Genomic DNA, 25,782 nt, shown 5'->3' on the forward strand with positions numbered 1-25,782 from the left:
CTTGGTTTCCCAGTGTAGTGTCTGTGATCCCTGTAGTATCTATCTCACTTTGACTCTGACTTTTGGAGAGCCACCATTACAGGGTGCAGAAATAAGGAAGACGTACGAGCAGCACTCTCCGATTCAGGAAACCATTCCAACCTGATGCCAGTAGTTAAAGTATTTATTTCTATCTTCTATTTATTAGAATTTGTGAGTTGTTTCTTGTCAGGACCATGGGAGCAAGGGGAAGCACAGGGCTTTCTATGGTTCCATCAGAGTGTCAAGGAATAATTTTCATTCTCCAATTCCAACAACTGTGCATATTGAAAAATAAATACACGGTAGTTTAGCTGTTTGTTGTGTGCAGCAGAGCCTTGTGTGCTGGTTCTGCCCCACACTGCTCTGCCTTCTTTCTCTCAGTGAATATTAGAAGTGTCATTTTGGGTAGATGTGTTATTAAATCACAGACACAGTCATTGCTGAGAGCTTCCTGAGCTGCACATAAACCATCTTTGGCTTGGGGTTTTTTGTCTTATTTTCTTTTCTGCAAGCATTGAAAGATGGTGAGAGAGCTGAAGGCCAGTTCTCAAACACCTATTTTCATCAAGTATACACTTACTTGTGGAGAGGGGTTGTCTGATGGTGTCCCTCTCACCTGACTGACCACTACCTGGGCACAGGAGAAATTTAGACACCCTTCAGTGTCCTCGTGCAGCTCCCAGGGAAAAGCATGTCTTTAAAAGCTGAATATGCCACCTTGGTGTCTGTGGGACATTGATACACAAAGGAACAACCATCTCAGAGTCATACAGGTTTTATTGTGGTCACCAGCCACTGCCTGAACACACAGAATCATTTCCAAAAGAGACACTGGGAGCTCCAGTAGAAGCTGGGACAAAGACTGTCTTATCTGATGCCCAGCAGAAAAAAAAAAAGGCTCATAAGAATATTTCACTCCTGACCAGCAGAAGTGTATTTCAGACTAACTGAGGAAGACTCCAGAGGAATTTCTTCTTCAGAAGATGAGAGAAAAAGGTTTTACAAGGTTGAGGCATCCTCAGCTTGGTTTCAATGTCCATTCACTGTTCTGGGTTAGATCAGGCTGCTTTTTTTATTTTATTTTTTGTTTGTTTGTTTGTTCCAGAGTTGTAGTTCTTGTACACAAAAGACTGCTGCAAAATGGACCAGGAAAACTGGAGTTTAGTCCTAAAAGCAAAAGATACAGAAAAGATAATTTAGAAAGAATATGGTGATCCTGCGTTTGAAGACATGTTGGTAGCTCTGTATGTCCCTGCCCACATTTTTTTGCAGTGCCCTCTTTGTCTCATGCTTTTGTGCAGGCTGGCACTCACTTTGTAGTTCTCAGCTCAGGGCTCATCATTTCCTGAAGGTCTTAAATCAGCCCTGAAAAACACAGATTTTTTTTTTTTAACGCTGTCTCTATACAAATAACTAAATGCCATCCTTTCTCTGATGTGTAAAGTTGTAAAATATTTGTTTAGTATTTAATCACATAGAAATATGTGAAATTACACTAGAAATACACCTCACCCTGGTGTTTAAGGGCAGAGGCTTGTGAGATTGTGACAAGTCAATCTGATATTATAAAATTGCAAAATATCTGTGCCGAGAAAAATACAAATACTAACAGACCTTCTTTTATTGCTTATATTCTCTTCACTTTTTCTCACTGAATCACCAGATTAGGCTTGCCTCATCACAATAGAGTTGAGCCAGCCCCAAGCCCAGCTCACCCCTCACTCCTCTTCTGTCTTAAATTCCAGCTCTAAAGAGCAGCTCTTCTCTGCTGGGGTGATCTGAACCCCACATCTGCTTAAATGGTATCCTGGGTACTCAACTCCATGACAAAAAATAAGATCCTCCTGCTTCAGTCCCTCATATTCCAGATCCTCCTGCTCTGCTTCAGTCCCTCATATTCCCCATTTTCCACTCAGTGCCCCTCCATTCCCTATATTGTAAATACTTGCTGTGGGGAAAGAAACATATTTAATTTTGTTATGTTAGAAGGGGGGAATGAAGGCAAACAGGGCTTTTTGTGTTGTTTTACTGTTGTTGTTATTATTATTGAGGGAGGGTTTGTTTGGTTTTTTTTCAGTACAGGCAAGTTCTGACCCATAACTGTGCTCTTAGGTACTCCTGAAAATAAAAAGTACGTTTGCATCAGGTGCACCTAAAAAACAAAAAGAAATTATATATCATAGAGGCTTTCTGATCCTGTTCAGTGCACAAATGCCAATCAGAAGCAAATATGGGGCTGTATCTTGCAATCCATTTTGATATTTACAACAGAACATGGCATATCATTTAATTTAAATTTGCAGCATGCTCAGTGTAATTAATGCTGTGCAGTGCCTAGAAAATCGTGATTTCTTAATGTGATACAATGCCTGCATGCTGAGAGCATTTTTTTTTTAAACTACTGTATCATTTTGGAGCATTAATGGGGAGGCACTGCCATTAAACAGGAAAAAGAGCCATGCTCACTTGCTCTTTATGAAACTTCCATGCAGCTCCCCAAAATATGATGCAAAGTACAGGTTTGTTTTAAAAGAGAGGGGAGAGTCAGAGATTTAATTTTCCCTTGACACAGCATGATGCCTGAATAGCCAGATAGCTATTCCTAAATTATGTGCATTTCATTCCTAGGAGCTGTGAGCATTTTGAATGGGCTGTTGTTAAATACAGTACACAAGCATAAATACTCCAGGGAACAGCAAGCTGAAATTTTGGCATGAGCAGAAATCTGATGTAGTATCTGAGCACGTAATAATAGTGCATATTGATTTGTCAGGAGTGCTAAAAGAGGGGGGGTTGGTATTCTGGGATGAGAACTGGTAAACTTGGGAACATCCTGTGTGATTAGAATAAGCTGTGGTATTTGTGTGCTGCAGTTCTGGCAAGGTTCACCTTTAGACCTGGAGAGTGGTTGGGGTCTCAGTTTTGGGACTGAACCCAAGAAGCTGAATGCATGATAAAGACATTTATATATTATCCATAAGTGATGCACAGGGAATTTGCATCTTCACCTAGAAAATTGGGCAATGAAAAGGTAATGCGTTTGGCAAGAAGGGTTGGGACCAAAAGCCCTTCAAGGTCAGGAGCTTAACTGCCTTGACTACAATGAGCTTGAGTTTACCTGCTTTGTGATTGAACTGTGCAAAAAGAAGAGGAAAGAAAAAAACCCAAACCAACACTCCTCCTATTAATTCGCAAGGAAACAGTTTCTGCCAGATGTGCTCTAAAAGCTCTCTTTATAGACCTGTTGATAGCAAAGCAAGTTCTTCAGGTCCTCTAAATAAATCTGCTCCTAAATATAATGCTTCAACTTCTATATTCTCATCTGACACCTGACAATTCAACCTTAAGAGTAATTGGTCCTGTCTTTGAACCTCTGCAAATGCTGCATGAGGAGAGTGGACAATTTATTGATTTAGATTGATTTTTATAAGAAGCATCTGAGACGGACGCGGTGTCCAGTGTCAGACGCTGTGTATATCACACTCCTCGGGCACATCCACGGGCAGCCAGGAGGGTTCAGGAGTATGTGGAGGTGCTCAGTGAGCACCTGCAAACCATGCTGTGTGGGACCTCTCTGAGTGATCACCTTGGAGAGAGACACCAGTTAATTGGCCAAGTTTGAATTTCAGAAGGGTGATGACACAGCTCTCCTGTTGGGAAGCCATCCCAAGCCATGCGGTATCTCCACAGGCAGGAACCAAAGGGTTATTCTAGTGCAGGTTGCCCAATATGTTGATCTTCTCATACTGTAGCTGTTGGGAATCATTGCTTGGATATTTCCACGCCTGTAACTGTATTTTCCAGTGCTGTGGTTATTTGAGAACATTACAGGACAGGGCAGTGGATTTGTCGGGAGTGAAAGGATTTGTGAACTGGTTGTTTAGTTTGTGACAAAAAAAAAATGTCATTGATATTAATAGCTCTGAGCCCCAGAAAAGACCTAAAAAACCCCAGGGAAACAGCAGAACAAAAGAAGACAGAAACAAGATGGCACGAGGGTCTCATCACCAGGGATGGTGATTAAGACGTGAGGGGAAGGGCTGCCCCGCTCGTCTGCGAGTTTGGCTGGGGAAATCACCCTCCTCCTGCTGCCTCGCCTCCCTCATCCATAATGAGGGAAGGACTAACTTTGCAGCACACTTTGCATTGGCACTGCATGCTAACTTCATTACTGTTTGCAAAAGCCTGTGCAATCCTCAGAGGAAAGGAATAATAACAAAGAAAAAAAAAATGATAATTACCAAGCGCATAGTTTTCATCTGTAATCTTCATTTCAGGATTCACTCTTCCCCATGTCAATATTTTATAATGGAAGAATGAGATATGCTAAGTTTCCGTTTGATGGAAGTAAATTCAGATTTAATATTGCCAAGGAGCTGAATTTTTAATACGGCAGAGCAGAATGCAGCCATTCCAGCCCCTGTTTGCGGCTCCTGCCGCTCCTTTGTACCGGCTCAGCGATGTTCCCATGACCAGGCGGAGAAATGGGAAGAAGCTGCTCGGAATTTCCAGTGGGGTGACAGTACTTTGTCATTTAGCTCTGTCACGATAATTGGGAGTGTCACACAATGAAGCAACATGACACACCCCTGGTAAATGAAGAGTTTTCAAAGTGATGTACAACCCCTGTCAACTGCCAAAGCTTTTGTTTGTTCATGGAGCGAGGCAGCATTTCCAGAAGGAAAACCTCACTGGAGAGGCACACTTGGAAAGTTTGCTGTAAATTGATTTCCTCTGTGTTTTTATAAAATGGGATAGATCCTATGAACAGTAGGAGAATACCTTCTTTTATCACACACTCCAACCTGCTGAGGACTTTCCACAAACTCTTTAGGAATTTACCTCTTTTTGTTAAATTGGGTTGGATCTCATTAATAAAAGAATGGTATAATGGAAAAGAGTTTCTAAAATTATACTGTAACCTAGAATTGCAGGATTCAGCTTTCTCTGCCTGAAGAAAAAAATTCTGAAGCATTAAACTTACTTTATCAAGCATTGCACCTGACATGCTCTCATAAATTTTACATATATTTTAACTTATTTTAATATTATGCAGGCTTGGTTTAAAATATTCCCATGAAGTAACTAAAATGAAGCTGCTCAGCCATAAATTAGAGCTAAAAAAATACTTGTTCCCCCCGCCCCATCAATATTTCTTTACTTAAAATCATGTGTTGTATGTAAGTTAAATTTTCCCTTGCTGAGATACTTTGTATATCTTAATAGGAACTACCACAGGCCCAGTGAGCTGTATTTCTGTATGGTTAAATGTACTTTCTTTGCTTTTTTTAGAGGTGTCTTGCCTAAAAGCAGATATCAGTAACCCTTTGCATGCCAAAGTGCAGCAGGGCCCACAGCTAAACATGTGGTCACATATATTTATACACACATACATATTTATTTATATATTTTTAAACATCTATTTTTATGCTTATACATGCACACATATATGTATATTTATAAAAGGCATATATAAAATATATAAAATTATTATTTATAACTATATTTTCTACATTTATAGATAGGTATTTATATCTATACATATACACACATATATAGATATGTATATGTATATATATAGATAGATAGATATACATATCTATATATGTATATATACACACATGTATATCATAGAATCATAGAATGGCCTGGGTTGGAAGGGACCTTAAAGCCCATCCAGTTCCACCCCCTGCCATGGGCAGGGACACCTTCCATTATCCCAGGCTGTTGAAAGCCCTGTCCAACCTGGCCTTGGACACTTCCAGGGATGGGGCAGCCACAGCTTCTCTGGGCAAGCTGTGCCAGTTCCTTACTACCTTCACAGTAAAGATTTTTTTCCTCATATCTAATCTAATCCTACTCTCTCTCTGAAGCCATTCCCCCTTGTCCTGTCCCTCCAGGTCCTTGCAAATAGTCTCTCTCCATGTCTCTCGTGGGCTCCCTTCAGTTACTGGGAGGCCACAGTTAGGTCACCCTAAAGCCTTCTCTTTTCCAGGCTGAACAATCCGAGTTGTCTCAGCCTGTCCTTGTAGGAGAGGTGCTCCACCCCTCTTGTCATCATGGTGGCCTTCTCATGTATATTATCTAAAAACATATACATATTTTTCCAGGAGCAGCCCTGCTGGTCGGATGGGCAGATGATGGCACCAACAGAGGCTTCCATGTGTGACACCCCAAGGCTGCCCCTTCCTTGGGCCAGCATCCTCATCCCGCAGGTACGACATCACCCACAACTCATCACAAAGCTCCGTTTGTGTCCCGAGCCCTGAACCTATTTCAAAGCCCAAGCTAAATTACACAAACACTTGCCTATAGACATAACAGGACTGTTATGAAATACTGTCAGCTTGTTGCCATTTAGCCCGAGCACACCCTGCATGTGTCTGTCAGGCCATACTTGGGCAGCTCTGCCGCGTGCGACGTGTCCCAGACACTGGGGTGATTATGTCTGAATGCTCCTTATCTGATGGGGCAGCCGACAGTGCTGCACATCTGTGCTCCGAGGCTCTGCTGCGGCGCTGCCACGCCACTATTTATTTTGCTTCTGCAAGTTAGTTTGCCTTGAGAAGCAGCAGGGGCCTTCTTCAATGAACTGAAAAATGTGTATTGTATGAAGGTCTGCAGAGGGTTTGTACCGTAGTTCAGTGGGCAAACGCAAACCCAGGGGATGACATTTCATTTAAACATTTGGTTTACATCTTTACATGCCAAAAATATTAATATCCTGACTTCAGCAAACTGAATTCAGCACTTTTTTTTCCCCCCTCCCCTTAAATGAAGTAATTATAGCCAAAACACTCTGTGGGTATTTATTCTTCCTTCTCAGAGGTGGAGTTTCGCACACGAACATTTGGTTTCAGGGCTGGAATTGTCAGTAGCTGCTCACTTGACACTTTCCCCTTCGTTTGCATTGGAAACCACCAGTAGTTTCTTTTCTCGTGTTTATTGTATTACTCTCCGCCCTTTGATCAGGACATCTTGGATAGCAGCAAAGTCTAGCTTAGTGCCGCCTGTTTGCTAGTTAGAAAAAAAAAGGTGAAGAATATGGTTTCTGTCAAAGGATCTACAAAGACAGTTAATGTAATTGAGAAGCAGAAGGGCATTTATGGAAGTGCATCTGAATGTCCTCTTCACATGTAATTGCATCAGGAATTCTACATTAACATGCAAGTGCTGTCCAAAGGGAAAAAAAAAAAGAAAAAAGCTTATTTTTAGGTAGAAGCCCTCAGTGGGCAGTAAATTACCCATAATATCCCCCAAACTAGCAATTAGCCCTGTTTGCTGACTACCTGAATTGTTTCACAGTAGTTCAGCACAGTCTTACCAGTTATCACCATACTTATAATCAGAGATTCTGTGTATGATTCCCGCAGCTCCACATACTGCCTGCCTAAGGTCAGCAGGAATAACAAATACATTTTATTTGCTTCTTTTGGCCCTTTAAAGCTGTTTTCTCAGGCTACAATATGTGAGGAAAGCTGATGCTGCTGTGCTGCTTAACTGGCAAGAATTTGAAAAGAGGAAGCAATTCGCAAGTGTAGGTGTACTTTGGTATTAGTTAATATTTATTTGTTTGTGTTATTCTGTATTTATTCCCTTATTAGCAGACAGTCCTGCCTGGAGACTGAGCTTTCTACCAATTTCTGAGGTTTGCTCTTCAGAAGTTCTAACACTGGAAGACATTTTTCGACACGAACCTGTAACTGAGGAGTGGAAAACAGGAAAATATGGAATCAAAACCCTATGGAATTTTTTCTCTTAAAGTGGTGGAGCAGTTTTCATATCTCCAAATATCCATGCTTTGCCAAAATAGTAATTCAGCTCAGAAAACAGTAGCTATATTGCCTGTTTCAGCAGTAGAAACAATCATGGGCCTCCACATGCACACAAGCACACACATCCTAACAGCAGCACTGAGCTTAAAGAAAGACAACTAAGTAAAAATGAGACTAATGAGGTATTTGAAAAAGAATATAGAAATGTTTGGACTCTGAGCATTAAAGGTGTTTTTTTAAGTGCTGCACACGCCTTTCTGAGTAATGCTTTAATTGACATATTATTTCTCAGGCAAAATCTCACTGAATTAACTTAAACCCCATTTTCCATGCTGGTTCTGTGTCACATTACACTGACATGGACCTGTATTCCTGTCTCTGATCTGATGGACTAGATCCAGGTAATGAAGGAGATGGAACAGGAATTCATGTTCAAAAGGAACAACTAAAGACCAGCTCTCCTTTGCAAAGGCACGCTGAGAAGCAGAGAAAACAAAGGCCAATGGCACAGAGAGGACTGTAACTAAAAGAATTACTTCCCTCTCTGTTGGGTTTTAAGCCAGGACAAGGAGGTAAGAGTCATATGACCAACTTTACAATCCCAAGAATCTCCCAAAATGGCCCCAAACCTTTGCTATTCCAGCAGTAGATTCTCAGGTAGGGAGTCCATGACTCCCAGTTAATGGCTTAGTGAGGCAGTGACCAGTTTGGCACTCAAGGGGAAAAGGGAAGACTTGGTGGTGACAATGCCAGCAGACTCGTTTTTCAGAAGAAGAACTTGTTTTCCAGAAAAAAAAATAAAGACCTTTGGGTTGAATGCTGTTTCCATCCTTACTAATCAGGCCTTGAATAAGAAAAGTCCAAATAAACTGATCATAAATTAAGTCATCCCCATTGTGAGCATGAACACACATACCTGGCCAAGGCAGGCAAAAGCAGATTGATGAAACAACAAAGTTCACCTTGTTTTCTGAGCTGAAAGCTCACGCTGTTTCTTGGCAGAACAGGCATGTCAGGCCTGTAATAACCACTTGCTACCTTGCTTCAATCAGCATTGAAACCAGCACAGTATTAAGATCTTGGGGAAAATCCATCTGGAAACTGCTTTCTGGGGGAAAAAAATGAAAGGGAGATAACTGAATACCACACCCCCTGATTATTTATTTGTTGATTTCACAGTAACTTTAAGGAACTGAAAATTTCTCTCCCCATCACCTGAAAATTTCATATTTCAAACATTTTCTGTCCATTCAGCTGAATTCCTGTTCAGAAAGAAGTGGCAAAGAACAGCCATTCTTCACCTGAAGGAAAACCACTTGTCTGGCAGAGGCAGAGGTCGGTATTTGCTGTTTGGTTTTACTTTGGAGGAGTTTCTGTGGGCACATCTTCCCATGCCCAGTACAGCGGGGTGGCATCACTGGGACAAAGCCAAACTGGCAGAGCCAGGCAGAGCATCCCCAAGCTGGGATTCAGAGCAACCCCACTGACTTAGATGTGGGCATCTGTTGCATTGACACCTCAGGGGGTTGAGGTTGGAACACAAGAGCTGAACTTGAAAAATACTTCCAAAAATGTTACTTTTTGCTGACAAGATAATACTCAAATTGACTTTTCCTTTTGCCTCCTGATGGCCTTGGCATTATTCTGCATCACTTCTTTTTTCTGTTGGATCAACTAACATGATGATAGTTTCAGGATGCAGAGGATACTTATGTTTGGCATTAAAAAAAATACATTATGTAAATCCTGTTGTTGGAAAATTAATACAAAGTCAACTGGGTAAGTGAGCCAAAGAAAGCCTTTCCTTTATATTTTTCTGTGATTTTTTTCCCTCTTTTTCCTGAAGCATTGCTGAAGTTTGAAGACAGTAGTGAAGATGCACAGCACACATGCTCTAAAATGCATCTACCCTATGTGAATGTACCCTGTACTGCTGGTGCAGCTTGGAAGCTCACTGGGCATGTTTTGGAGACTTTTAGCATCTCCAATATATTTCTGGAAAGGAAACAAACAATCCAGGGCCTAGACATTGGACTTTTAAATTAACAAAATATGTATTGCTTACTCTGAAAAACACTTTGCCAAAAAAACTGGGCTAAGGAGATGTCATTTGGCACTGGATTAATTTTAGATGAAGTTTTAGGACCAGCCTAGGCTGTAGGTTTGTATTCAATGGTGTTTAAAAGTAATGCCCTGGCCAGTAACTGCTGGGATCAGGCTCTGCCAAATTTCTGTCACCTTGGGCTTCATTAGCATTTGAAAACAGACCTCTCTTGGCTTTGTGTCTCACTGAAAAACAAACCACCGGGGCTGGTCCGCAGCCCTCTCGTTTGGCCAGGGGTGTAGAGCTGCCTCATGCACTCAACTTTAATTTTAAAGTTCATTTTTTCACTGCAGCTCTTCAAAAGTTAACAGCGTGAGGGTTCCTGTTTACAACGGTGAAGAGTAACTCACATAAACTCCTGAAGGACCCACAAGCATTGGCTGACTAACTATTTAGCAGAATGAGTAAATATTTTGTAATTAAGTCCTTAATTAAAATTGTGGTTTTGATAAGAATAAAATCCTGCACTGCCATATGAAATATTTCCTGTGCACTTAAGGGGACCGTGGGTTGCAATCACTATCTCCAGCCATTCTAAAAGTGAGTGAACCAGACCACTTAAAATATTTGCAGAAAGAAATTCTGAATGAATAACACAGATAACTAAAATGTCATTTTTCTTAAATGAAGAAACTTCCCTAAGTCATATCCATCAATCAGGGAAAAGAAACAGCCCCACGTAACCAGTCTGTGTGCACAGCACAAACACCATGTTTTACCTTTGAATTTGCTACAGAGGCAGGGAAAATTATCCTCCCTCCACAAATTATTTTGGGAATAACCAACATCTAATAGAAAAAAAAAATAAAAATCATAGTCTGTTCACAGACAATGTGAAAGGGATGTGATATTTATGAAGGTACTAATTTGTAAAGAAATTATTCCTTGGTTTGGTTGGCAAAAGTCTTTGAACACAAATTCTATTAAGGGCAGTAAGAGTCCAGGGTAGATAGAAAAGAGCAAGGCAGTCAAACTTTTGGGAAGACAATCAGGGAAGTCCAGACCATGCTGGGATCTAGTCAGCACTGGTGAAAAGAGCACTGCAAATGTTTATTTACTTTTTGTACTTATTGGCTTCTTAAATTAAAGAACTGATATCATTTAAAAGCCCTGACTGTGTTGTACTTTCCCCTTCCTTCCAGGAAGAATGAGCATCAGGTAACGGGATACAAGTGGAAAACTCTCTGTGACGCCCATGGATATCAGTACAAACCCCTTCTTTCAATGCCAAGGTTATGGGTAAGGTTTTATAACAGCATCATTTCATAAGGCTAAAGTACCTTTAATTTTTTTCAAGCCACACAATGATTAATACATGTAATTTTGAAATTTCTGAATCACACATCAGTGAAAATCGATGCTAATCCATGTTAAACTCCAAGTTCAGTGGAGTAACACTAGGAGTAAAATGGCTTCAGCTGGGATCAGAGACAGAGTGCATTTCAACTGAGGCTCCATGAAGGATTTTTAGACTCATCCCAGTTTTATATACCCAAAGCAGCTTGCTTCCTTGGCTTGCATGAGGAGGATTTCATGTCCTTTGGAATTCTGGGGTAAACTGTCCTTGTACAAAATTTGTTCAGGGTCAAGTTTTAGGCAGTATTTTGTGCTGCAATAACCACACCATGACAGACAACCTTTTCATCAGATAAGAAAAAAAATCCTCTTCTTCAGGTCAGTACAAGAAAGGAACATGACAGAGCTATAAATACAGAGCCCAGAGGTGCAAAATCTCCTGCATTAAATGCGGTCATTGGCCACATTTAAATTTTTTCCCAAACATTTCAGGTGTTACGGCAGAGAAGCAAATGTACACATGGGGGAATATCTGCAATGAAAGCAGCTTCATTGTTAAATGAGCCTCATAATTTCTGTGCATATTTTTTCAGACAATTATTTAAGATATATATAACTGATTAGAGGGAACTGAGTTGGGTAAATCAGGTACATGTGCAATCTCAGATTCAGAGGTGGGAGAAGCTGGGAACTGAGGGAAAAGGCTGCCTGACCACAGTTCCATTTGCCAGGTATGGGCCAAGGAGACTCAGTGGGGCTAAAGGAAGATTTTCAGATGACAATTGGAACATTTACATGTAGATTATGCTACTGATTTCCAGAGGTGTGCAAATACACTACAGTGCCCAGTAAAGTCAGTGAGAGGTGAAGGGGGGAAGGAAAAAAGATTAAAAAAAACCCATTTGATGGTCTCAGGAGTGTAAGACAAAGTTGAATCACTTAAGTAGTGATATTTTAAATCTTGTCTCCAAGGGTGCCTTGGACAAGCCTTGCTCTGAGGGTGGTGAGGTCTATTGTGATGGTTGGGTGCAAAAATTGTAAATGGCTGTCAGAAAGTGCCATCTGCGTTGGTTAAAAAAATAACCTGTACCCACACTCAGAAATTATAAGGATTTGCCAAAGGTTACCATTGGCCAGAAAGAGTTTTGAGACTCTCTCTTTAAAGCTGTGCTTAAAGCCAGAGATTTGTTTGTGTGAATGTAAGTGGCAAGTCTCTGGAGACTCATCCAGCACTGGCTTAAATGAAGCCATGCCCAGGTCAGTGCAGGCAGAAGGATGGTTCAGATAAGGTAAGAAAGGAATGGATGTGAAATGGGAGGGGAGGTACCAGTGATTCATTGCTAATCTGAAGTTTGCTTACTCACCTTGCCAAAAACCCAACACCAAGTGGCACAAAATTTTGAAAAAAAAAATAAAAAAATTAAAAGATACTCTTCTCCTAATGAAAATGAACTCATTAAAATTAACTCATTGGTTATTTTTTTCAACTCAAGAAACAAAATTACTTAAAAACTTTTACTTTTTTTTTCTGAGCATCACTTTGGAGTTGTACTTTTTGAGGGGTTGGAACTAGATGATCTTCAAGGATCTCCTTCCAACCCAAGCTATTCTATGATTCTGTGAAGACAAGTTCTCAGTTTAGCAGTTTCCCAAGCCCTTCACTCTGGGGGGGCTCTCTAGGGTTTTCCTCAGGCATCCTGTGCTAAATGAGCTTCCAGGTTTCAGTGAAAAAATGGCACCACTACAATTTTAAGATGACAGCACTATGGCAAACCAGTTGTCATCTGCTTGAGTTACCAGCCCAAGAGGTAGATTTAGAGTATTATGAAAATATATGCATTTTGAAGTGCTGTGAATTATACCAAATAATCCTGAATATCTCTTTTGCTATATTAATGAATCATAGCAGAGCTTTCCACATTATCTGCAATCACCATGGAGAAAATGGGTTTCAGTGTACATAGTTTCTGTATAAATAGTGCATCTCCAGCACATTCTGTAAGTAAGTAGTGTCTGATTGCATAATAATAACAATAATAAAGAGAGAGCTGTCCAGCGTGCACATGGGCCAATTAAAGGATCAAGTGCACGAGGCTGCAGCATTCCTGGCAGGGGAGCCAGGGTGCCTGGCTTACCAGTGCCCTCCCCTCCATGCCTGAGCCTCCCACCAGCCCTCTGGCCGCAAACCATGGAGCCTGGAGACCTTTTTCCCTAAATCCTTGCATGGAAGCAGGTCATGGGGACAGCACTGCATCCAGAGTTTTAGAGGCTCCTGGCAGAAACCATGGGAAACGTGCTTGCAGCACGAAGGCACAGCTTACTGGTTTGGGTGAAGCTTCAGCACTTGAGCAATTCCCAGTGTGCCTCACAGCTTTGCTGGGCAGGATTTTCTCTGGCTGGAGGGACCAGACCTAAGCTCCCCTGCGTGCCATAGGTATACTTGAGAATTCACGGAAAGCTGGAGGAATGTACTTTATGGGGTGGCTGGATCATATGTTTATGGCCTGAAATAGGAGATCCCAACCCAAACCACTTTGTTGGTTTCTAATGGTGAGAAGCAGAATATGAACATCATATAAATTCATGCTGGGGAGTGGATATGAAAAGAGAATGTGGGCAAAACCTGGGACAACCCACGGCCTCGGTAGCTGCCTTGCCATTAATTATGGCTAATGGGCTAATAAACACCTTCACATTTAATGCACTGCACATCCAGCCTGTGGAAACTCCCTTACAGAGATGACCCAGAAGAATTAGACAAATTAAACCCCAGGATGGTGGAATTATGCATTGCTAACAACATTGGCATAAAAGTAGTAGAGGACTGAGCGCTCTGGATTCCTACAGACAATCATTTACCACCCAAAAGAAACTTCTGGCAGTTGATAAGATTCATAAAATACTTTTTGTACCCTCAGGAGAAGTGGGTGGTCACAACTATTCTGGTGTGGGTGGAAGGGCTCTTCCATGTGAGTGCTGGAGTGGGCCAGGTGGCTGGAAACACAACACCTGGGCTGTGATTTCCCGGGCACATCCCAGCCCAGACACACGCATACTAATGCACTGCTCAGCTCATACTAATGCCCTTTCCAGAGGATAATTGCATGCACTGCCCCGAGCATAACGGGCCACTTCAGGGAATGAGTCTGCTCCTCAAGAAACAGCCACTTACTCCCCTCTCAGCTCTGCAGAAGGGCAAATGTCCCTGGTTCAGGCCTTGGAAATAATGAGGTAAAATGGACTTGGCACCGTTAAAACCTCCCCAAAGACAGGCCGGGATATTTGAATATCTGATTGGGAAAAACCTATGGGCAAACACAGCCTGCCTGGACAGGACCCCTCCTCCCACAGAGCCATGGAAAAGGCTCCCAGGTCACAGAAGGAGAGCTGGGAATTAAACATCAAGTAGCCTGCAGGGATGCTAGAAAAAACCCAGGAGCCAAAACACAGCTGAAGACACTGAAAAGGGGGTTCTGCAGGCAGTTTGCAGCACTGCAGTTGGAAACCACGGTTTTCCTTGTTCTCCCAACAAAACCAGGCCAACAGTAGGACAACCAGGCCCACCATGCTGGCTTTCCCAAACGGTGGAGCATCTGGGCACTGCTAGGAAAACAGGCAGCTCTTTATTTTGGAATCCTAAATACAGAACCAGTGCCTAACTTCAGATAATCAGAATTTTATCGTCTCTACAAAGACCTTCCAAAACACAAATGATCACCATGAAACCAGGGGTTGCTTTTTATGTTTTAGCCTAACTTACTGAATCCAGACTCAAAAGTTTCTCAGTACCCTTGCCATTAATTAAAATTAAAAAAATATATCTTGTGACCCTTTTCTAAGGAAAAACAGAGCGGATGTAGCTCTGCTGCCCTGGACACACTTATATTTAACTTGGTTCACTCCCAAAGGCCACGATCCAACCAGATACTCAAACACCTGTATAACTTAAATACACTTTTAAGTACTGCTCTGAACTTTGGTAAAAGTAGGGAAAATAAATTCTGTTAAAACACCACTTTATTTCTTTCAAATCTGATTTTTTTGAGAATCTTGACTGCAATGCATCACGTAAAGTATTTCCTTCCTCTTGCAGAATATTTTAATATTAAGCCAGATATTTTTATATTTCCACAAATTAAATGCACCATGGCTGAAGGTTTGACAGAAGCTCTAATTTGCACATAAAAAGGTAGAATGATTTCAGTTTTGACAGCACAAGCTTTTGATTTGTTAATAAAGGCAATTCTTTCTCAATTGTGAACATACTCCCCAAATAAGACAATGTAGTTTGTAACAAATAAAAAAACCCAACATCTTCCTGGCATGGAGACTAAACTTTTGATCCAAAGTTATTACAGAAATTCAGATTTTATAAAAATAAAAGAATGAAACTTTTGCATTCAAGATTTAGTAGCAACAGAGCAGGAATCAGAGGAAGAGATGTTCCTGCCACATTCTCTGTACCTGTTGTTAGTAACCTACCTTCAACGTATTTGGATAAAGTTCATTGCGAGAAAGTACCTGTGAAAGTTGAAGTAGTTTTGGAGGCTGGGGGTGAGAAAGCCATGTGGAAATAGTTTTGGTAAAAATTAACACAGATTTTCCTGTGATGTTCTAATCAAACTGCAATCTAAGAATACCAGGATTTCAGACTCTTGTGATGAAACTCAAGTTTATAAACCAGGATACAACCAAGGCCAAAGCCAAGGCCAATTTACAAGAGGCCAAGCCTTCAGAGTGACCCTTGGAGCCCATGTCAGAGCTCTCCTTTTCCCCTTAGAGACCACAGAGGAGGAGAGAGCACAGAGCTCCAAAACACTCTGGGCAGAGCCAGCTTAAGCATGGAAAAAAAAATAAAATTTGGATTTCTGATCTCAGATCAGATTATTCTAAACTTTTCCCTGTGTGACAGCCAAAAGCTTCAGCATGGAAGCAAAGCTCAAAGAACCCAGGATCCATTTCAGGATATAAAAGGGTAATGAAGGACTCACCCACGGTCCTGCCAAGGCTTTTATGGTCTCGGCATATACTTTGCCCTGGCATCAAAAGTTGATTAAAGCTTCTCAACGAGGTGAGCAACGTGTCCAAACAGCCTGAGGCACAAACCAGCCTGTGGTGTTACTAAAAGCCCCCACTTTTGAGAGCTGACACTACCCCAGACTGCAACTCAGGGCTGCTGGGTACCACTTGTGTGGGCACAGGCAAAGCGATGAGCACACGCCGTGAACGTGCCTGAAGTGAGATCCAGCACCTCCCACGTGTTACTGGAAAACCCTTCCTGGACATCTGCAGCCATGGCACGGAGCTGGGGACTGTCAGTCACTGGGGACAGTGGTTACTTACTGGTGATTGGCAGCAGCACATCCTGCTCTAATGCAAACTGAGCCCATGACACAGCCTGCGAGCAACCTTTCACTGTACTGCATGTGGTGCTTTGCACTGACACCAGACACAGTGCTCTACTGGCCCACAGTCCTTCCATTTAATGCAAAAACTCTTGATTTTTGTAAACTTCTAAGCTTGTGCTGGAGGAAGTAAAGCAGTTCATTATTTAAAGGCATTTTTGTTTTCCAAACAGTGTCCCCTCCTGCTTTTCTTTGCTTGCATCTCACCACAGTTGCCTCCTAATCCAGTGTTGGTGAAACAAGGCTGAAGGTATTTTGGTCATGTTTTCACACTTGTGATGTACAGTTGCCTTGTCTCCTTCCACTTTCCTTCTGACTACGCTCTGCTTCACAAATGCAGCCATCTGGCACAACATCTCAGTTTTTTCTATCGACACCTGAGTAATCAGAGCCCTTTTTTTCTCTCTTTTTTGTTTTTATTTTTAAATAAAGCAAGTGTTTCCAGTGCCAGTGCCCAGGGTTGTATTAGGCAAACCACACCCCATTAATGAAAAGCAGCAGAAGTGAGAGGTCACTGGTATTAATGCTAGCAAACATTTAAGGTGAGATGAGATGGGGGGAAAAAGCACCCAGCATTTTCAAAGAGACTATCACAAGTCATCTCCAGCACTTTGTTGCCTTCACATCGGTTTACAGCCTCAGGAATGGTTATTTTAAAACTTAACCTCCTTCAGGTTTGTGCAGTAGTGGCACCCTGGCACAAAACCTGTGGGGCACCAGGGATGGCACGTGTGGCACAAGCCAGAGCAAATCCAGCTTGGAGTGGTAGGAGGGCATTTAAAGAGCACTGAGCACTCATGAGGTATTTCCATATATTGTCAGTGTGAAATATATTTATGAAAACATTGATGGCGAAGTTGTGGCCCCAAAAATATTACCACACATTGCTGTATGGTCAAAATTGCATTCCAAGAGATTTTTTTTCCCAGCCTTGTCTCAAAGGACATCTCTCAGACTTACTCTGTCTTGCTAACACTCACCTTTCCCATGCCAGAAATAAATTTGACAGTGCTGACTTGATCTCCATCTGGCTGCCATCCCCTCCACACATCTGATCCTACCCCTGAACTCTGTCCCTCTTGAAATAAAAGACGGGCACCACCCCACGGACCAACTGACCTGGAAACCCTGCACAGAGATACATGGGCAGTGGAGCAGCTGTGCCAAAGGACACTCACAAATCACACCCTCTGGGCACTGGGACAACTGGCAGAGAGACAGAACACAAGGGCTGCCTCTCCACCTCCCTCAGGCTCCCCGCCCGACACCACTGCGGTCTGTGCTGAGGCACCTCTGCACCACCTAAACCTGCTGCTCCTCTCACAGGCCTCTCGCTGCAACCCTTCCAAGCAGGAGGAGTTGGGGCACTCAGGAGCCAGGAGAACCATCTCCCACCAGCTCAACAGAGCCTGAGCAGGGGCAGAGGAGCAGAAGAAGGATGGGGGATGAGGGGCAGAGTTCCTGTATGCACCCACCTGGCCAGTCCCTTGGAGCAGTGCAGCACGGTCGGGCAGGAAGCAACCACAGCAGCACCTGAAATACAGACACAAGGCCTCAGGCACGAGAGCTGGTGCCCCATCCTCCAAACTGTCCCAAAACACAGGCATCAGCAGTGTGATTTTTGCTGTCAATATCAGTGTGGAAAGTGCCATCAATAATGTGCCAGTACAGTTCAGTAATGACTCTACAGACTGAACCTGCACTGGAATCCCTGCTTTTTCTTCCCATTTGTTTTAAACAGAATTTTCCAACAAGTGCACTGGGCATCTATGCCACATCAGCTCAGGGACTGTCTGCTTTGGTGGGTTAAAAAGGATTTTTTGATGCTATGAGCTTCCTCCCTCTGTGAGTGGTCAGCAGGGGCCACAGCATCCTTTTTGGGTGGATTTACAACTCACGGAGATGCCAAAGGGGAGGGAAGACCTTTGACATAAAAAGTTCAGTCTAGACCCCTTCAGAACCTGAATGCAAACTCAGAACCAGACTAGGACAATCTGGACTTGGGTTTGTGAGAAATACCTGGTTTTCAAGACACAGCCACCTGGAAGATTCCCTTCTTCTCTTCAACCTGAAAAGAGAGATGGAGCAGTTAATGGGGGAAAAGAAAGGCTGTGAGAATGACAAGCTCCGTGAAAAGTTTCTTTGCAAATAACAGTTTAACACTAAGAAGTTAGGTTAAAATGGTTTCAAAGCCTAAAATTAGTTATGTTTTAAACTAACAGCATATGCTTTTATTGTCTCTGATCTAAAATATAATCCCAGGAGGCTGTGAAAAGCATGCAAATTACGGAAAGCTAATTTGCTCCAACAGCGACACCTCCCATGTAGTTGGGAGGTCTATTAGACCTAGTGTACTCTCCATTATTTGCATATTAATAGCACCTGCTGAAATACTTTGGGATTTACTTTTCCTGCCAGCAGAGGGACAAAACAAACAAAAAATTGATATAAAATTCCTTTCCTACAGATTTGATGAACAATAAACTATTTAGACCATGTGAAGAATGCCAAATTAGTGAGAGGCAATGGGGTGGGACTGTGACACCATCTGGGATTTTCAGAGAAACTGGACTGCAAGTCTGCTTAAAAAAATAAAAAATATCCCAAACCAAAAAAACAAACAACAAAAAAGGCCTCTCTGGAAAGTGCTGGGTAATTTGAAATCGCTCACTTGGCTCAAGTCTGAAGAATGGAAAAGTTGAACTAAAGAAATCCAGACACTGCAGCAAGTAAAAAAAAAAAAAAAAAGACAAAAAAAATCCTACACATCCACAAGTCCTGAAAGCAGAACCCCCCAAAGTGGACCTTGATTAAAAATCTACAAACCCCCAGGCTTTGATATTAGCCAGGCCTGCAAGGCCTAGTCTCCTGCACATAAAACAAAAAATAAATTAAAACCAGCTACAGCCTGAGATTTACTTAACAAGCCAACTTCCAGTCTCTGCTCATGACCACTGCTTCCCCTTCTGGCCCCCGAGCTATAAAAAAAGCCCCTTGTATATTCCTATAGCTCATCTTCCTCAGGGTGAGGGTGAGAGCAGCTTCCTTTCCACAGTAGCACATGGAAAAAGCTCCCTTTGCAGCGCCAGGCTGAGCCAGAGCCGCAGGCTGGATGTGTAACGTGTGCCTCTCTCTGCAGAGCGGAGTCAGGAAGCTGACCAGGGAGACAGGGACATTCCCCAGCACCTCTTTTTCCAAACAGGCAATTGGTATTCCTAAAGAAGCGCCAGCCATGTGCTCATATTCCCTGCAAGAGTTACAAGGGGCCTGTATTTCTCCATATTCCCTCTGCTTTAATTCCCATTATGCACCCTCTTTTACATAGGCACGGAAAGGCCCACCAGAGTTAACTTACTGCTGGTGTGCCAAATTTCTGTAGCATTTTAACTACCTTCATATTCCCAAATGAAGGAAGCAATTGACTTTAAGTTAAAATGATTAAATTGTTCTGTACATATTCAAAAAGTAGTGAAAGGGAGTTTAATGCGGGACAACAAAGCACCAAAACCTGCGGCAGCAAAGCTGACTCCGTCCCTTGGCACCGTGTGACCCACGTGAGGGAAGTGGGGAGAAGAAGGGATGTTACTGAAAAATATATTATTATTGGCCTCTTCTCTCTTCAGTACAGAGCCCAACATGTCTTTCAGCTCTGCACAGCCAAGTGAGACCTATGAAAAACGTGCTCAGTGTCAATGGTAATTACCGGAGGAGGCAATCAAACATTACAGCAACGGGGACCCCTGAAATGCTGCACACAGACAACTCCCACCATGGCTGTCAACAAATGCTCATTCTCATTAATGTGTGTGTAACTCCGAAATGCTGCAGCACTGGTAGCTATTAGTATTAGCTGGTAGCTAATTAGTAGTAAGTAGTAGAACTAGTTAAAGTTGCAGGATGGCAAGTGGATGCAAACCGGAGGGACTCGGCTCTGAGCTTGTGATCACTGTTGGTGATAATTTTCAGCACATTTTTCCAGAGTCAAGAACCTCTAAATAGCTGGAAGGGAAAGGGGTGACCAGAACAGTTGCTGGGAGGCCTCAGTGGGTCAGGGCACTGAGAAGCAGAGCTCCCTCCTTGTGTTTAAGGTACCAGCTCGAAACTGTTAAGAACTGAGCGTTGCTGTCATTCAGATGCCCTGTAAAATGAGTTTGTACTCCATTTCTAGAAGAGGATCTGCCTCCTTTAACTTTCCTATGTACCTGCTGTGGGCTGGTCATGGATCCTGTGCTTCAAGAATGGCAGGAGCAGGCACAGAGCCTCAGAAGGGGAACCTGGGATACAGCAGGGCCTGGAGACATGCCTGTTACTGCTGCCATGTCCATGGCTAAAAACATCCTGTGCTGCCTCACAGCACTGCCCCAGTCTCTCTGTAAAGTGTTCTTCCAGTCACAGAGAGCCCTGTATTTGTAATGACAGCAATAAAAATAATAACAGTAATAATAATAAAAAAGCCACCCTAGAAAGCAAAACCCTATTATAATATTACCTATTATAACAAATTGGATGTTCCTTACCTGAAATTTCATGAGCAATTAGCAAACAGAATTATCCACAAACCTGTGTATGCCCTGTTATCCTTGCAGTGGTTTCAGCAGCCACATTCCCAGCCTGCAGTTTGCTATCCAGCAGCTTCCAAACCACAGCTTTTTCTTCTTTTTTTTTGTTTTGCATCATGAAGTTCATGGCAGACAATGTTTTACCACCTGCACACTGGGGGAGAAAAAAAAGCAAGGGGGAGAGGATCAATATATACAGTATGTTTATATTCAGCAAGAGCGTGTTGCAGAGTGGGGAGCTGTGATGTGTGTGTTGGCATTGTGTGGGAAAGGATCCTTAGTGGCACTGCAGCTGGAAAAATTAGTGGAAGATCAGGGAACTGTCCTCAGTGACAAACTTTCATCTGGCAAGTTACAATTCTGTCGTAGGAAATGATACCTTAGACTGCAGCTAATTTGTGAATCCCAGAAAAGGCAGATCACTGATTCTTCATCAGGACTGCAGAACCTGATCTATAAAAATTTGGGCCTCAGCAGGAGGTTGTGTCTAAGTGTGATTTGCATTTCAATTCTTAGTGCACCACAACCTTCCTGCAGCACTATCACAATGGAAGTTTTTGGTCTCAGCGTGCTCAAAATACATATCAAAAAAACAAAAAATCCTGGTACAATGGCAGCCAGTTGTTAATGGGAAGGGAAGTGGCATTTATGTTTGAATTGTTTCACGAAACACCATTACATCAGAGTCTTTCATCATTTTGTGGGGGATCGAGTCCCCTGACACCATCTTCAGGGACCTCAAGTGGTGCTCATCACTATCATTCCACTTGCACAAACACCCCAGCCCTTTCAATTTTTATCTGCCAGAACCCAGAATATGTTACAGTATTTAGTTTTTGTTCTATGTGAAGAATTCACAACAAATAAAAGCCATTTCCCTGAAAAAACAAGGCTGTGAGTGACGGTTTAGGGAATTTCAGGCAGACCCCCTTTGCAGGAGGGGCAGCAGCTCTGCCGTCCCTCCCGCTGACTGATGGCACAGCTCCAACTCATCCTACATGGAGCAGCCACCAGCACTGGCAATGATGCTCACTTGTTTCCCTAAAAAACTGTCTGGGTCAAGCTCTGAACCCTGTGTATGTGCTGGAGATGAATTATTCATAGGAACAGGAGGGTTTCCCTTCACTGCCGCTGAATCAGGGAGAGGGGTTTGCAGAGAGAGGTAAAAAAATCCACTCCGGACTCCTTTAGCCAAGGAAATGTTCCACGTCAAACCCTCACAGCCTCTTAACCCAGTGTCAACAGAGACAGGTCTTCATGCCCTTCCTGTGTGCTTGGGAAGCCAACTGAGCCAAGCTCTCTGAGAGGAATTCAGTGTGCAGAGCTGTCCACGGGCCAAGGAAGAGGGTTATTAATGTTCTGGCACAGCCCTGCTCCCTCTCCTTGCTGCTCATGGAGCCAGCTTTTGTCCTGAAGAGCTACACATGACCACAAATTCAAATTTACATTTATTTTTGCCATTTGATCCCTGTTTTCCTATGTGTAGAATATTACTGCCACTTACTCAGATATGGCTAAACTCAACGACCCTTTCCAGGGACACATTCTCTAGCTGATTAAATTTCCAGGCTCCAAACCTCAAAGCCCAAGTAAAGGGTGCAGGAGTGTGTCTGCCACATCAACATCCCAAGTGTGTTTCCAAGTTTCTTTCTGCTTTTGCTGTTGACAGGAGTTTTTAGTGACTTGAGCAGGTAGAGGCTGAATGCAGGGCATTTTTTTCTACCCATTTCAATCCCTCTCTCATTAGAGTGTTGCCATGTTGGGGCCCAGTGATTTGTTTCCCTGCACAGTGCTGCGAGCTGGCATTTGCAAGATTGCAGCACTTTGACTGTGAACTTTCATACCAGCTGCTCCCCTGTGACAAATGGAAATCAAAGCTCCACACTGAAGGTTGTGGCTCTTCTTGGAACACACTGAGTGAAGTGAGTTGTTCCATAAAGGAAAGGCCAAGCTTTGGGGAACTCCCTCCTGTATCCCAGTGCCTCTATTCAGAGACATTTATGGGGAGTGATTCTGCAATAAGACACTGACCCTCTGGGATTTCTGGCCTGGGACAATCACTTACTTTTCAAAATGTTTGCTTTCATTCCCCTGAGTGTCTGAGAGCCCAACAGGAATATTTCAGGCTGAAAAAGAAGTCTGGTCCTGAACTTCGTGCTAAAAATAAATAAACAAAAAAACCTTCACTCAAATGCAGGATAAATAATTTTTTCTTTTCTTTAAGGACACTTGTTAAGAGCACAGAAAGGAGTCAGAAGTACGGCTTTTACTGACTGCTCTGCAGCTCAACATCTCTGGCATTCAAAACATACAACTTCTGTGTTTGTACTACATTTCCCTAACAGCTTACATCGAGGCCAAACACACAGCGTTCTGCAAAGGTCCTCTAAAATAAGCTTATTTAAAAGAGCAAGGTCAATGCCCAACACATGTCAGATTCTGTGAGCAGAAATCAAAGAGTTCGGAGCAAATGGAATATGTCAGAACTCGGTGGATTTCCATGCCAGGCTCTTTTACCAAGTTCACTTTGCTGCTGCCAAAACCAGTAACAATCTCATCATATGGACTTCAGCTTTGGAAAAGTGTCTGAAAAAACCCCCAGTCTCTGTACATGGGCCACTTAGCTCAATAAATAAAACTAAGGCATAAATGTGTTTATCTGGACATGCTATTTATTGTCCCTGTAACTGTATTTTTCCTTTAATGGGACACACGCTGATTCCATGCTTCAGCCCTAGGCTCTATTAAAATCAAATTAAAAGCATTAGTAATGTAGTTAATTCCATTTATAACATGGCCATCAAGAGAAAAGAGAATATTAAAATAGGAAAAAAAATATAAATGGGATTTAATTTATTTTTTTTTAAACATAGTTCCATTTTGATCTCTGCATTTTTTTTAATAAAAAAGAGAAAACTTTTTCCTCTGTTCAGATAAAGTAACTCTGCCCTGGTCTTTTAAACCATATCTTGCAGACTGATATTTGTGATTTCAATTAAAATATGCTATTGTCACTTTAGCCTCCCTCTTTGGTATTTTAAATTGATCCTAATGGCTTTGCCTTAAGTGATTTGCGTCCCATAGTGAATCCCTGTCACTTACAGCACCTCCCACTACTGCCCTCCCGAATAATCACTACCAGATAATCGCTCCTTCCCCCTTCTCCCAGCGTTATTCCCGCTTCCCCCCGACTCCACATGCTGGTACTGGCTGCGAAGTATTTGCTCTTTACCATCTTTAACATATGGCTTGTTGCTCTGGCACACAACAGTCAAGGATTTAAAAGAAGGATAAAAGCTGCATGAAAAAGCCAAACTGGTGGCTCTGGAGTTCGGCTTGTGTGTCTCCGGCCTGTTTTCCAGAGGGTGAGGAGGAAGGGAATTGGGTTGGGATTACCACGCCTCCAGCACTGTACTCACAGTGTAGATCCTGGCAGGTGCTCACACGGCCCAGGTCCACTTGCTGCTTCCTAACAGAGCTCTGTGAGATGGACACCATCAGAGGAGAACCTGTTTAGGAAAGCAAAATTCCCATTGGGGACTTCCCACCATCAGCAGAGCCCCTCAGGTTTTGGCTGGGAGCTGCCCCTGCCCTGTCCCTCCACATCCCAGCCCTTGCACACCCTGGTGTGCACAGGGAACCACGAGCCTTCTCCTCCTCACAGGAGGGTCCTTTCTCCTTTGCCTTTCATGGATCTCATTATTAATTGAAGAATCATTTAGTTTGCATAACTGTCCTCTGGCATACATAATTCCAACCTTTCCCTTTAAATTGGCTTATTCAACTAAATACAGTCTTCTGTTTTTGTGGCTCCAGCTATCAAAGCTTCTAGATGGACAGTCAGGGTGATGTGGAGAAAAAAACAAACTAATAATATTAGGAAGCATCTTTTTATGTACATTTATGAGATCTACCAGCAGGTGACTCCATTCTAAAATATCTGTTTTTTCATAGAATAAAATGCTTTCTTTCCTACACCCTGATCATCATCATAATGCCCCACTCTGAAAAAAAACAGTGTTAAATAAATAGCACTTTCACTTAAGCTATGAACTATTTCTTTCTGAATAACACATGAAATTGAATTAGAGAGATTCGGTGATTTCCAGAGCAGCCTGATCTGTTCCTGTCTAATCAGACCTGATTAATTCAAATCAAACTGCAAACCTCAGTTTTATTTTGCTTTAAAAACTTGAGATCAACAACAAGTCAGCAGTATGTAGATATCACAGAAGCAGTTAACACAGAAAGCCTACAGACACCGACTCTCATAGAGTCAAATGGATGTGATTAAACATTTGGCATCATTTATTAATATTTTATATATTCAAATATATACAGAGCACATAGGACCAGTCAGAGAAATGCTCTTCATCGGGGACAATTATATTTATGCCTAAGAACAGGAGATCCAACTTAGGTGTCAAAGGGTGTTTCTTCAAAACAGAAAAGTTATTAACAAATCATAGGGTTATGTGGGAGGGTTTGTAACACAGAACTGCACTAAACCATGCAATGATCTACACACACAGTCAAAGTGTTCGTGTGGTACTGAGCACAGCAGAATAAATTAAGTAAGATAAAACGAAACAAAACAACCTCACAAATGCAAGGCTGCAAAT

General features: G+C 42.4%; 2 long non-coding RNA genes across 2 annotated transcripts in view; both read right to left on the minus strand.

Moving 5' to 3' along the window:
• Positions 1-780: 780 nt before the first annotated feature.
• LOC115307650 lies at positions 781-21,308 on the minus strand. Its single transcript, XR_003915982.1, has 4 exons — positions 21,162-21,308; positions 18,621-18,669; positions 18,077-18,134; positions 781-1,188 (listed from the first exon to the last, which is right to left on the minus strand). It is a non-coding gene; the product is annotated as an uncharacterized LOC115307650 (long non-coding RNA).
• Positions 21,309-23,225: 1,917 nt separating this feature from the next.
• The window catches only part of LOC108640594, a 217,810-nt gene continuing 215,253 nt past the window's right edge, over positions 23,226-25,782 (minus strand). Inside the window, exons 6-7 of the long non-coding RNA XR_003915981.1 lie at positions 24,580-24,669; positions 23,226-23,317 (exon numbers count right to left, since the gene is read on the minus strand). This is a non-coding gene — a long non-coding RNA (uncharacterized LOC108640594). The remainder of the gene's footprint in view (positions 23,318-24,579; positions 24,670-25,782) is intronic.

This window comes from Manacus vitellinus, unplaced genomic scaffold (genome assembly GCF_001715985.3).
Source record: "Manacus vitellinus isolate BGI_N305 unplaced genomic scaffold, ASM171598v3 scaffold_38_pilon, whole genome shotgun sequence".
NCBI classification, from domain to species: Eukaryota; Metazoa; Chordata; class Aves; order Passeriformes; family Pipridae; genus Manacus; species Manacus vitellinus.